This window comes from Condylostylus longicornis, unplaced genomic scaffold, assembly GCF_029603195.1.
Source record: "Condylostylus longicornis isolate FDR11 unplaced genomic scaffold, ASM2960319v2 ptg000459l, whole genome shotgun sequence".
NCBI classification, from domain to species: domain Eukaryota; kingdom Metazoa; phylum Arthropoda; class Insecta; order Diptera; family Dolichopodidae; genus Condylostylus; species Condylostylus longicornis.
Genome location: NW_026578417.1, coordinates 13,627 through 23,999, shown reverse-complemented (window position 1 = coordinate 23,999; position 10,373 = coordinate 13,627). Strand labels below are relative to the sequence as shown.

The window sequence follows — 10,373 nt, the reverse complement described above, 5'->3', positions numbered from 1 at the left end:
AAATCCAGCCTACATTCGTCAAACAGACTTGAATGTCATTTCAAAAATAACTCTAAATGAATAACGTAGGCTTCGTAGCTCAGTTGGTTAGAGCGTGTGGCTGTTAACCACAAAGTTGCTGGTTCAATCCCAGCCGATGCCGTGTTTTATAACTCGAAAAGTCATGAAAATTACAACAAAATGAAAATCCAGCCCCACATTCGTCAAACAGACTTGAATGTCATTTCAAAAATAACTCTAAATGAATAATGTATGCTTCGTAGCTCAGTTGGTTAGAGCGTGTGGCTGTTAACCACAAAGTTGCTGGTTTAATCTCAGCTGATGCCGTGTTTTATAACTCGAAAAGTCATGAAAATTACAACAAAATGAAAATCCAGCCCACATTCGTCAAACAGACTTGAATGTCATTTCAAAAATAACTCTAAATGAATAATGTAGGCTTCGTAGCTCAGTTGGTTAGAGCGTGTGGCTGTTTAACCACAAAGTCGTTGGTTCAATCCCAGCCGATGCCGTGTTTTATAACTCGAAAAGTCATGAAAATTACAACAAAATGAAAATCCAGCCCACATTCGTCAAACAGACTTGAATGTCATTTCAAAAATAACTCTAAATAAATAATGTAGGCTTCGTAGCTCAGTTGGTTAGAGCGTGTGGCTGTTAACCACAAAGTTGCTGGTTCAATCCCAGCCGATGCCGTGTTTTATAACTCGAAAAGTCATGAAAATTACAACAAAATGAAAATCCAGCCCACATTCGTCAAACAGACTTGAATGTCATTTCAAAATAACTCTAAATGAATAATGTATGCTTCGTAGCTCAGTTGGTTAGAGCGTGTGGCTGTTAACCACAAAGTTGCTGGTTTAACCTCAGCTGATGCCGTGTTTTATAACTCGAAAAGTCATGAAAATTACAACAAAATGAAAATCCAGCCTACATTCGTCAAACAGACTTGAATGTCATTTCAAAAATAACTCTAAATGAATAATGTAGGCTTCGTAGCTCAGTTGGTTAGAGCGTGTGGCTATTAACCACAAAGTCGCTGGTTTAATCTCAGCTGATGCCGTGTTTTATAACTCGAAAAGTCATGAAAATTACAACAAAATGAAAATCCAGCCCACATTCGTCAAACAGACTTGAATGTCATTTCAAAAATAACTCTAAATGAATAATGTATGCTTCGTAGCTCAGTTGGTTAGAGCGTGTGGCTGTTAACCACAAAGTTGCTGGTTTAATCTCAGCTGATGCCGTGTTTTATAACTCGAAAAGTCATGAAAATTACAACAAAATGAAAATCCAGCCTACATTCGTCAAACAAACTTGAATGTCATTTCAAAAATAACTCTAAATGAATAATGTAGGCTTCGTAGCTCAGTTAGAGCGTGTGGCTGTTAACCACAAAGTTGCTGGTTTAATCTCAGCTGATGCCGTGTTTTATAACTCGAAAAGTCATGAAAATTACAACAAAATGAAAATCCAGCCTACATTCGTCAAACAGACTTGAATGTCATTTCAAAAATAACTCTAAATGAATAATGTAGGCTTCGTAGCTCAGTTGGTTAGAGCGTGTGGCTATTAACCACAAAGTCGCTGGTCAATCCCAGCCGATGCCGTGTTTTATAACTCGAAAAGTCATGAAAAATTTCAACAAAATGAAAATCCAGCCCACATTCGTCAAACAGACTTGAATGTCATTTCAAAAATAACTCTAAATGAATAATGTATGCTTCGTAGCTCAGTTGGTTAGAGTGTGTGGCTGTTAACCACAAAGTTGCTGGTTCAATCCCAGCCGATGCCGTGTTTTATAACTCGAAAAGTCATGAAAATTACAACAAAATGAAAATCCAGCCCACATTCGTCAAACAGACTTGAATGTCATTTCAAAAATAACTCTAAATGAATAATGTAGGCTTCGTAACTCAGTTGTTAGAGCGTGTGGCTGTTAACCACAAAGTCGCTGGTTCAATCCCAGCCGATGCCGTGTTTTATAACTCGAAAAGTCATGAAAATTACAACAAAATGAAAATCCAGCCCACATTCGTCAAACAGGCTTGAATGTCATTTCAAAAATAACTCTAAATAAATAATGTAGGCTTCGTAGCTCAGTTGGTTAGAGCGTGTGGCTGTTAACCACAAAGTTGCTGGTTCAATCCCAGCCGATGCCGTGTTTTATAACTCGAAAAGTCATGAAAATTACAACAAAATGAAAATCCAGCCCACATTCGTCAAACAGGCTTGAATGTCATTTCAAAAATAACTCTAAATAAATAATGTAGGCTTCGTAGCTCAGTTGGTTAGAGCGTGTGGCTGTTAACCACAAAGTTGCTGGTTTAATCTCAGCTGATGCCGTGTTTTATAACTCGAAAAGTCATGAAAATTACAACAAAATGAAAATCCAGCCTACATTCGTCAAACAAACTTGAATGTCATTTCAAAAATAACTCTAAATGAATAATGTAGGCTTCGAAGCTCAGTTGGTTAGACTGTTAACCACAAAGTCGTTGGTTCAATCCCAGCCGATGCCGTGTTTTATAACTGCTGTTAACCACAAAGTCGTTGGTTCAATCCCAGCCGATGCCGTGTTTTATAACTGGTGTGACTGTCAACATTGACAGCATGATGAAAACGTTGCCTCCTCTCCTCTGGTGTTCCTCATGTGTCTCGATACGGAATTCCTTTCCCCCTTGCAGTTTTTCGGTTTTCTGCCAACTCATACCTTCGTCATTATCAATCGTACGTTTGGTAAAATGTCTTCACCCCAGTTATTTTATTTGCTTGTCAGTCTCCTGACGGAGTACGCCATGAAAGCATCCGCATTTTATTTGAACTCCGTGGCCCCTCTGTTGTTCTATTCACTTTATGTATTTATCCTCATTGCATCCATCTCTGCCATAAGGACGCTTTTCCCCTTTTTGAAGGCATTTTTTAATGTATCTCGATGGATTGCACTCATAGCGTGCTTATTTTTCATTGCTCGCTCCTGTTTTATTTTTGTTCCTATTTTTTATAACTCCATCCATGCTTCTACAGAACGGATCTTCAACTCATTTGATGAACATGTGCAGAATTACTCCACAAAAGCAGCCGAATACGTCACCACTATCACGGGCGGAGATATAGCCAGCTCTCCCACATTATTGAACGAACCTAGCTCTGCCATAGTGTTAGTTGGTGTAATTTCAATAGTTGGTACTTTGTACTTCATCCTGCCATTTATTTTGACCTGCAAGCGCACTAGCACACCAACTGGTGCCGTGACCCGGGAGGTCAAAGGCATGGATTCTACCATAATCCAAAGTCCAGATGATAAAAAAACTCAAATCCCAAATTGCAATCAAACGTCACAACCTCAAGCCCCATCCTGCTGCATCACCTCCACAGAATCGCTTCTGCAACTTTTGCACGCAGCATTCACAACACAAAAACTCACAGAACCTGCAGCCCATGGATCTAAAAGTACCAATGATTGTCAGATGTTGCAGAAATCTGTTGATGATCTACGTCAGCAGTTTACCAATCTGGAAGCCAAACTGGAATCAATCACCATCATGCTTCAACGGGAACTGGCCGACCAAATTGCACAACTTGCATTTGAGATGCCCTCAGCTACCGAAATCAAAAGTCTTCTCGCCACGTCGATGCCGAAATCAACAGCAACTCCCGCTACTTCAGCAATAATTTCCAGCCCCAAACCATGTGACCTTTCTTCCGATTCATCAGTTCAAGAATCAAGCTCAGATGAAGAGGCTCCAGTCGTGAATGTCGCGACTGAATGGAAGACTGTGCGCGGCAAAAAAACAAAAAAACCAACACAAAAACCGAAAGCTAAGCCAGTCGAAAAAGTGAATGATATGCGTACAATTGATGAGCTCACCACAGGAGAAATCCGCGAGTTCCTCAAGGACAGGAGAGACGCAGAGAAAGAGCCCGAATTCCTTGATGACGAAGAGAAAAAAATGGATCTTGACGAAATCCACCGCAAGTGGAAGGTTGAGAACCAAAAGCGGCGTGGAGAGGCACCAGCCTTGTTCAAGCGGGACTTCGAATATCTTGGCAAACTTTCAGAACAGCAAAGGCATTACCTCGTTACGAGATCCGCAGGATCATTCGAGAACGAAAACAAGAATTGTGGATTGATGACCAAAAAGCGAGGGGAGTGCAACTGCACGAATGCGAAGTATGCCACCGGTGACTTGTAGGCCGCAACAAACCAACAAGACAGCGCCAACTGACAGCGACAGGGACAGGAATGAGGGAGGAAACGGGGAAGGACTCCCGAATGGAGCCTCAAGACTAACGGAACCAAGGGGGAAAACGGCTCCTAAACGCGCTTGAGAGGGGGGAAACCACTGAAAGAAAGAAAGAGAGGAGACATGAGGGACAAGTGTATGAGAGGTAAAACAATACGAAGAGGACTAAGTAAGATCCCCAATAAATTGAGGTGCGAGCGATGCGGATCCATCCTGAAAGAGAAGATGCCAGGCAGACGAGGCGTGTGCCGGCGAGGAAAACCATGATGGCGGCGCAGAGAGGGTTCATTTCCGAAGGTTGGGAGGAAGGTTGGTTCGACGGAATGGAGGTTGAAGACAGGGAGGGTTAGGTCTGTGCCAAAAGGTTGACTGATTTAAAAATGAAATGGTGCACCCAAAATGGGACAGAAAAAGGCAAAACAACAGGACAAGATACTTTGGAACTCGAGCGGATTACCAGCCAAATTGATAGAAAGAAACTGACTGTTGTCGCAGGGGTAGGAACGTGGATCGTAGGACCGAAAGGGGGCGAGTTCGAATCCCAGCACCTGCCTTTTTTGGCTGTTATGATGAAGGCAAACGCATATGTAGGCCATGAGGCTTGCAAAAATGTCGAATATCAGATTATCGTCCCCTTCAAGCCTCGTTGCCTACTCTGCGTCGCTTGAAGCGTTGTTGGATCGGCTCTTGAGCATCTGTAATACTCGTCCAGAAAGCTTCTAAGTATTGTGCTCTCTTGGCCGGATCACTGATGGTGCTTTCCGCATGTTGGGTGGCGATTGATTGCCACTGCTGCCGGAGAATAGGGCATGATGGGAGCGTAATGAAACGGACATTTTGGATGTGGACTTCTTGTGTACGACCTGAGCCAAAGTGTCGGACAATTGTGGACTTGCCATTCTGCGAAACATGGATTACGCGGGCGGGCAGACTGAACTTTGGGGCAATTTTGCGGTCGCCCTCAACTCGGGACGCGGCAGCAAATTCCTTGTCGGATAAGGAAACCAGGATAATGTCATTCAACTCAAACAAATCGTGCGTTCGACCCGGCTGATCAAGCTTGGACAAGTAGAGAACTGAGCATGAGCACGTTCAATCTGTTTCAATCGGATTTCGGATATGACCTTAGCCCGCTGAACGTCGTCAGCATGTCGTAGGAAACGCCAATCATTCTCGACTGGGGGTCGGAGATCAATACCAAAGGTGATAAACGCAGGAGAGTCGCCCAAGGTTAAGTGGATTGTAGAGCGATAGGCGTAGACGGCCAGTTGAACTGCAGTGGAAAAGGGAATGTCTTTATTCTCGATATGAATGGAGGCGATGCCCTTCTTTAGGGTACGATGAAATGTCTCGATCAAGCTGTTGCCTTCGGGATGTTGGGACGTGGTACGCAAATGAGTGAAACCTAACAACTTGGACAACCGATCGAAGACATCGGACCAAAATGCGGGTCCTTTGTCAGAAACAACAGTCTTGGTACTCCGTAGCGGCAAACCCAGTGCTCCAAAAACGTACGTGCAGTCGTTTCGGCCTTTGCATCTTTGACAACTACGCATTCGCACCAACGGCTGAGACGATCGATCATTGTGAGAACGTAAGGTTGATTGCGGACCCAAAGACAAGGGCCCCAGTGATCGATATGGACTTGCTCGAACAATGAAGTTGTTGGCGGCTGATGGATGAACTGGCCTTGATATTGCTCGATTCGTGGGCGTAAGCGTTGACAAGATAAACAAGAGCTGACAAAAGAAGCAACATCACGATGTAAGTTAGGCCAGTTACAACTTTTCAAAATAGTCTTAGCTGTTTTCACATGCCCCGCATGACGGAAGGGTGGAACAATATGACACGCGGCGATAACCTGTGAACGAAGTGCTGGTGGGATCCACAGGCCATGGTTGTAGAAGATGATCTCGTTTCGCGTGGAGAATTGCTTGCCAGTTGGTCTGGGCACATAGGATCGTTGTGCGGTAATGATTTCGTCAAATGAGGGGAATGGCGTTGGAACAATGAGGGATGGTGTCGGTGGTGAAGCGTTGCTTATTTCAATGACATTTGCGCTAAGCTGCGAGGGTGAAAGTTGACATGGGATTGAAGAAGGAACCGAGGGGAGATAGGTCATTCTGTCGGCAAGAAGGTCATAATCATCAACAATAAAACGTGAAAAGAAATCGACATGATCCATTTCCTTGCCAGGCTTATGACGAAGGGTGAAATTGTACTCCGCCAAGCGACAGGACCAGCGAGCGAGTTTTCCGGTGTTGTTCTTCGACATGTACAGCAGAGACTGGTGATCGGTGAAGAGATCAAAGTGACGGCCGCGTAGATAATGATCGAAATGGTTGAGGGCCCAAAAGATGGCATAGCCCTCTTTTTCTCGTGTTGGCCAACGGAGTTCAGCAGCTTTTAAGGTGCAAGAGGCGAATTCAACTGGAATGAGCTTTTCATCACGACGGACTGAGAGAATGGCACCAACAGCGTAGTCTGAAGCATCGGTCTCGAGAACGAAATCGTCATCTTCAAGTGGAAGAACAAGAACTGAAGTCGCTAACTGATGTGCGCAGAATTCGAGGGCAAACTGATGGTTGGGTGTCCATTCAAATACGACTTTGGACTTGAAAAGATCTGATAGATGGTGGGCAAAGTGAGAAAAGGCTGGAATGTACTGGCGGAAATAACTTAGCAGGCCGAGGACTTTGCGAACTTCTGGGACTGAAGTCGGTGGGCGGATGTGCGAAAGGACTTCGACTTTCTTTGGATTTGGTCGGATGGTGCCATGGGCGAGGATATGACCTAGATATAGAAGGGATTTATGGAAGAACTGGGACTTGACGATGTTCATCCGAAGCCCAAAATGGCGAAAACGTTGCAAAACAATTCGAAGAGTGCTGCAAACTTCGTCGACGGAGGTGCCGTGGATCAAGATGTCATCCAGGTAGACGAGGACGCCTTTCGGAAACAAGTCTTGGAGGATGAAATCCATGACACGCTGAAATGTGGCTGGTGCGTTCTTTAAGCCGAAAGGCATGACCACGAATTCATAAAGACCTGTAGGGGTGCGGAAGGCGGTAAACGGGGTACAACGTGGCTCCATGCAAATGTTCCAATACCCAGCACGAACATCTAAGGCACAAAAGACGTTACTGCCACGGATAGAATTTAGAAGACTTGCGATCCGGGGGATCGGGTACTTGTCGGATGTAGTAACCTTATTGAGTTGGCGGTAATCAACACAAAAGCGCCAGAGTCCATTCTTCTTCCGCGTCAGGACGACTTCCGTAGCGTACGGCGAACAGGATGGCCTGATGATTCCGTCTTTTTCCATGATTTCGACTTCTTTCTTGATAATTTCAACCTGTTCGGCGGAGAAACGACGAGGGCGTTCGACAATCGGGCGCGTTGAGGAGAGTTCAATGACATGTGGTAGGACTTTGCACTTGCTTGGTCGCATGGAGGCCCAGATGTCGTGAAATTCCAAGAGAAGGGGTGAGAGTTGATCGACGATTTCAGGATATTCGACAGCCTGTAATGCTTCATCCACTCGTTGTTGGAGCTCTTGTCTTTCTTCGGCGGTGAGTGTGTTGATTGTAGATGACGAAGATATGAGAAGAGACTGGAGTTGCGATTTGAGTTGCACTGGGCCGTGGCGATTGACGAGGTAATTCTCTGAAAAATTGGCAACAAAATTAGTGGCAACAAAGAATGGGAGACCGAGAATAAATTGCCAGGGAAGATGATTGACTACGGCGAAGGTAAGATCGACAGATTGACTATTGGAAAGGGAAAAAGAAGAAGAGCCCCAATGGAGAATATCCATTGTGGAGCCCGTGCAACCAGATAGCGTCGAGGAAGGTTGACTATGGATTCTGTATGGAATTTGTGAAGCAATTTCAAAGGACATAACATTAACGGCAGCACCGGAATCAACGAGGCACAATATCGATATAGAATTTATGAAAAGATCAACAAAACGAAGGGAACAACGAGAGATGTTGCGAGCAACTAGCGAATAAATAGAAAAAAATGGACACGGAGACGGATTGGGAACACACTTGACGGGAGGGGGAGAATTAATATTGATGTTATTATTATGGGAGTTGTGGGGGGTTATGTTGGATGAATAGATAGATGATGGACATGAATAACGACGAAGGGGAAAAATTGGGGACGATTGAGATGGGGGATTGGATTTAGATGAATTATTATTGATGCTTATGGATGTGTTTTTCATGGAGGATGGGCAAGATATGGTTATGTGGTTGGGTTTGATGGATGGTGGGACTGAAAATTTGGCTGGTTATATGAAGACGAATATATGGGGGTTGGGGAATACATAGGTGGGTAATATGGATAAATATATGATTGATAGGGGAATTGTTGACCTTGGGACATGATTGGGGATTGCATTGGAGGTGGTTGGGGTTGTTGGATTTCGAGGGACGACATTGGTTCGTCGTCAAGTGTTAGATCGATGAGGGGTGGACTGGATGACGATGAGGATGATTGTTGAACAAACTGTTGAAGTTGAGGGTTAGAAGCGTATGGAAATTGTTGATGATCTGGGATGTCAAGTGGAGTTGAATTTGAAGTGGTTGAAGTAGTTGTACGTGGAGCTTGGAGTTGGGCTAACTGCTGGTTGGCTTGTGTTGTATTTTCTCTTGCTTTGGCAATTCGATCCGACAGTTCAGATATGCGCGTGGTGTCAGGAACTGTTTTCTGGCTGACTCTGAAACTACCGCCCGATGTCGTTAAGAAGGTCTGACGTTGCATGGGGAGTCCGGAACGGGTTGTTGGTCTTTTCCACAAAGGGACACAGCGATGAACTCCGGCGTCTCTGGCTTGATTGCATTGGGGACAGATGAAAAGTGTTTTACCATTTTCGATTTGACGAATGGCCCATTGTTCATGCTTCTGATCCCTGAACCAACGGTTGATGTCGGCTTTACTCCAATTCCGGACGTCGGAAGGGAGTTGAGGCATATGTTGCAGGAATTCGGCTTCACGAGCAAGTAAGTCGGCCTGTTTGAGACGGAGATAAAGTTGATCTGCTGGCATTTGTTTTTCTTCTTCAGTCAAGAAAACGGGGCGTCTTTTCTCTTCCCTTTGTTGTTTGATATGAGACTGGAGTTCTTTAATGGCTTGCTCTGGAGTTAAATCGGTAAGTTGGGCGAGAATTGTTGGACTGATCTTCTTGGGTTGAGTGGTGGGGATGGGCAGCGTAATTGACTTGGGTTGTTCTTCTCTTTTGACGGTTGGGGTTGATGTAGACATTGCGGAATGTGGAATTTCTGTTGGACTGGGTGAAGAAGTGGATTCGTCGATGTGGATGGCATGAATTCCTTTGGAACCATCAAGAAGAGCAAAGGCAACAAGCAATTGGTCGATGGATTCTTGAAGCCGGGCGATGGAGGAGTTGAGTTCAGTGTGAGAATCGGGCTTTGAGTTGTTGGAGAGGTCCCGCAAAGCTGAAAGAAATGAAGATGGGGAGCAGAGGAGAATAGGATCTGTTGGGTTGGCTGGGGTCCCTGACGTTGAAGACGAACTTTTGTTGCTAGGCCGATGCCCACAACGTCCACCAATGACTTGTAGGCCGCAACAAACCAACAAGACAGCGCCAACTGACAGCGACAGGGACAGGAATGAGGGAGGAAACGGGGAAGGACTCCCGAATGGAGCCTCAAGACTAACGGAACCAAGGGGGAAAACGGCTCCTAAACGCGCTTGAGAGGGGGGGAAACCACTGAAAGAAAGAAAGAGAGGAGACATGAGGGACAAGTGTATGAGAGGTAAAACAATACGAAGAGGACTAAGTAAGATCCCCAATAAATTGAGGTGCGAGCGATGCGGATCCATCCTGAAAGAGAAGATGCCAGGCAGACGAGGCGTGTGCCGGCGAGGAAAACCATGATGGCGGCGCAGAGAGGGTTCATTTCCGAAGGTTGGGAGGAAGGTTGGTTCGACGGAATGGAGGTTGAAGACAGGGAGGGTTAGGTCTGTGCCAAAAGGTTGACTGAATTTAAAAATGAAATGGTGCACCCAAAATGGGACAGAAAAAGGCAAAACAACAGGACAAGATACTTTGGAACTCGAGCGGATTACCAGCCAAATTGATAGAAAGAAACTGAC

The 10,373-nt window shown here is 44.9% G+C and overlaps 5 non-coding genes across 5 annotated transcripts; all 5 read left to right on the top strand.

The window, feature by feature from the left end:
- The first annotated feature begins 68 nt into the window (after positions 1 to 68).
- Positions 69 to 142, top strand: Trnan-guu (transfer RNA asparagine (anticodon GUU)). The gene has a single exon. It is a non-coding gene; the product is annotated as a tRNA-Asn (tRNA).
- Positions 143 to 622: 480 nt separating this feature from the next.
- On the top strand, positions 623 to 696 carry Trnan-guu (transfer RNA asparagine (anticodon GUU)). Its single transcript has one exon. It is a non-coding gene; the product is annotated as a tRNA-Asn (tRNA).
- Positions 697 to 989: 293 nt separating this feature from the next.
- Positions 990 to 1,063, top strand: Trnan-auu (transfer RNA asparagine (anticodon AUU)). Its single transcript has one exon. It is a non-coding gene; the product is annotated as a tRNA-Asn (tRNA).
- A 474-nt stretch (positions 1,064 to 1,537) lies between these two features.
- Trnan-auu (transfer RNA asparagine (anticodon AUU)) lies at positions 1,538 to 1,610 on the top strand. The gene has a single exon. It is a non-coding gene; the product is annotated as a tRNA-Asn (tRNA).
- Positions 1,611 to 2,088: 478 nt separating this feature from the next.
- Positions 2,089 to 2,162, top strand: Trnan-guu (transfer RNA asparagine (anticodon GUU)). The gene has a single exon. It is a non-coding gene; the product is annotated as a tRNA-Asn (tRNA).
- The last annotated feature ends 8,211 nt before the right edge of the window (positions 2,163 to 10,373 follow it).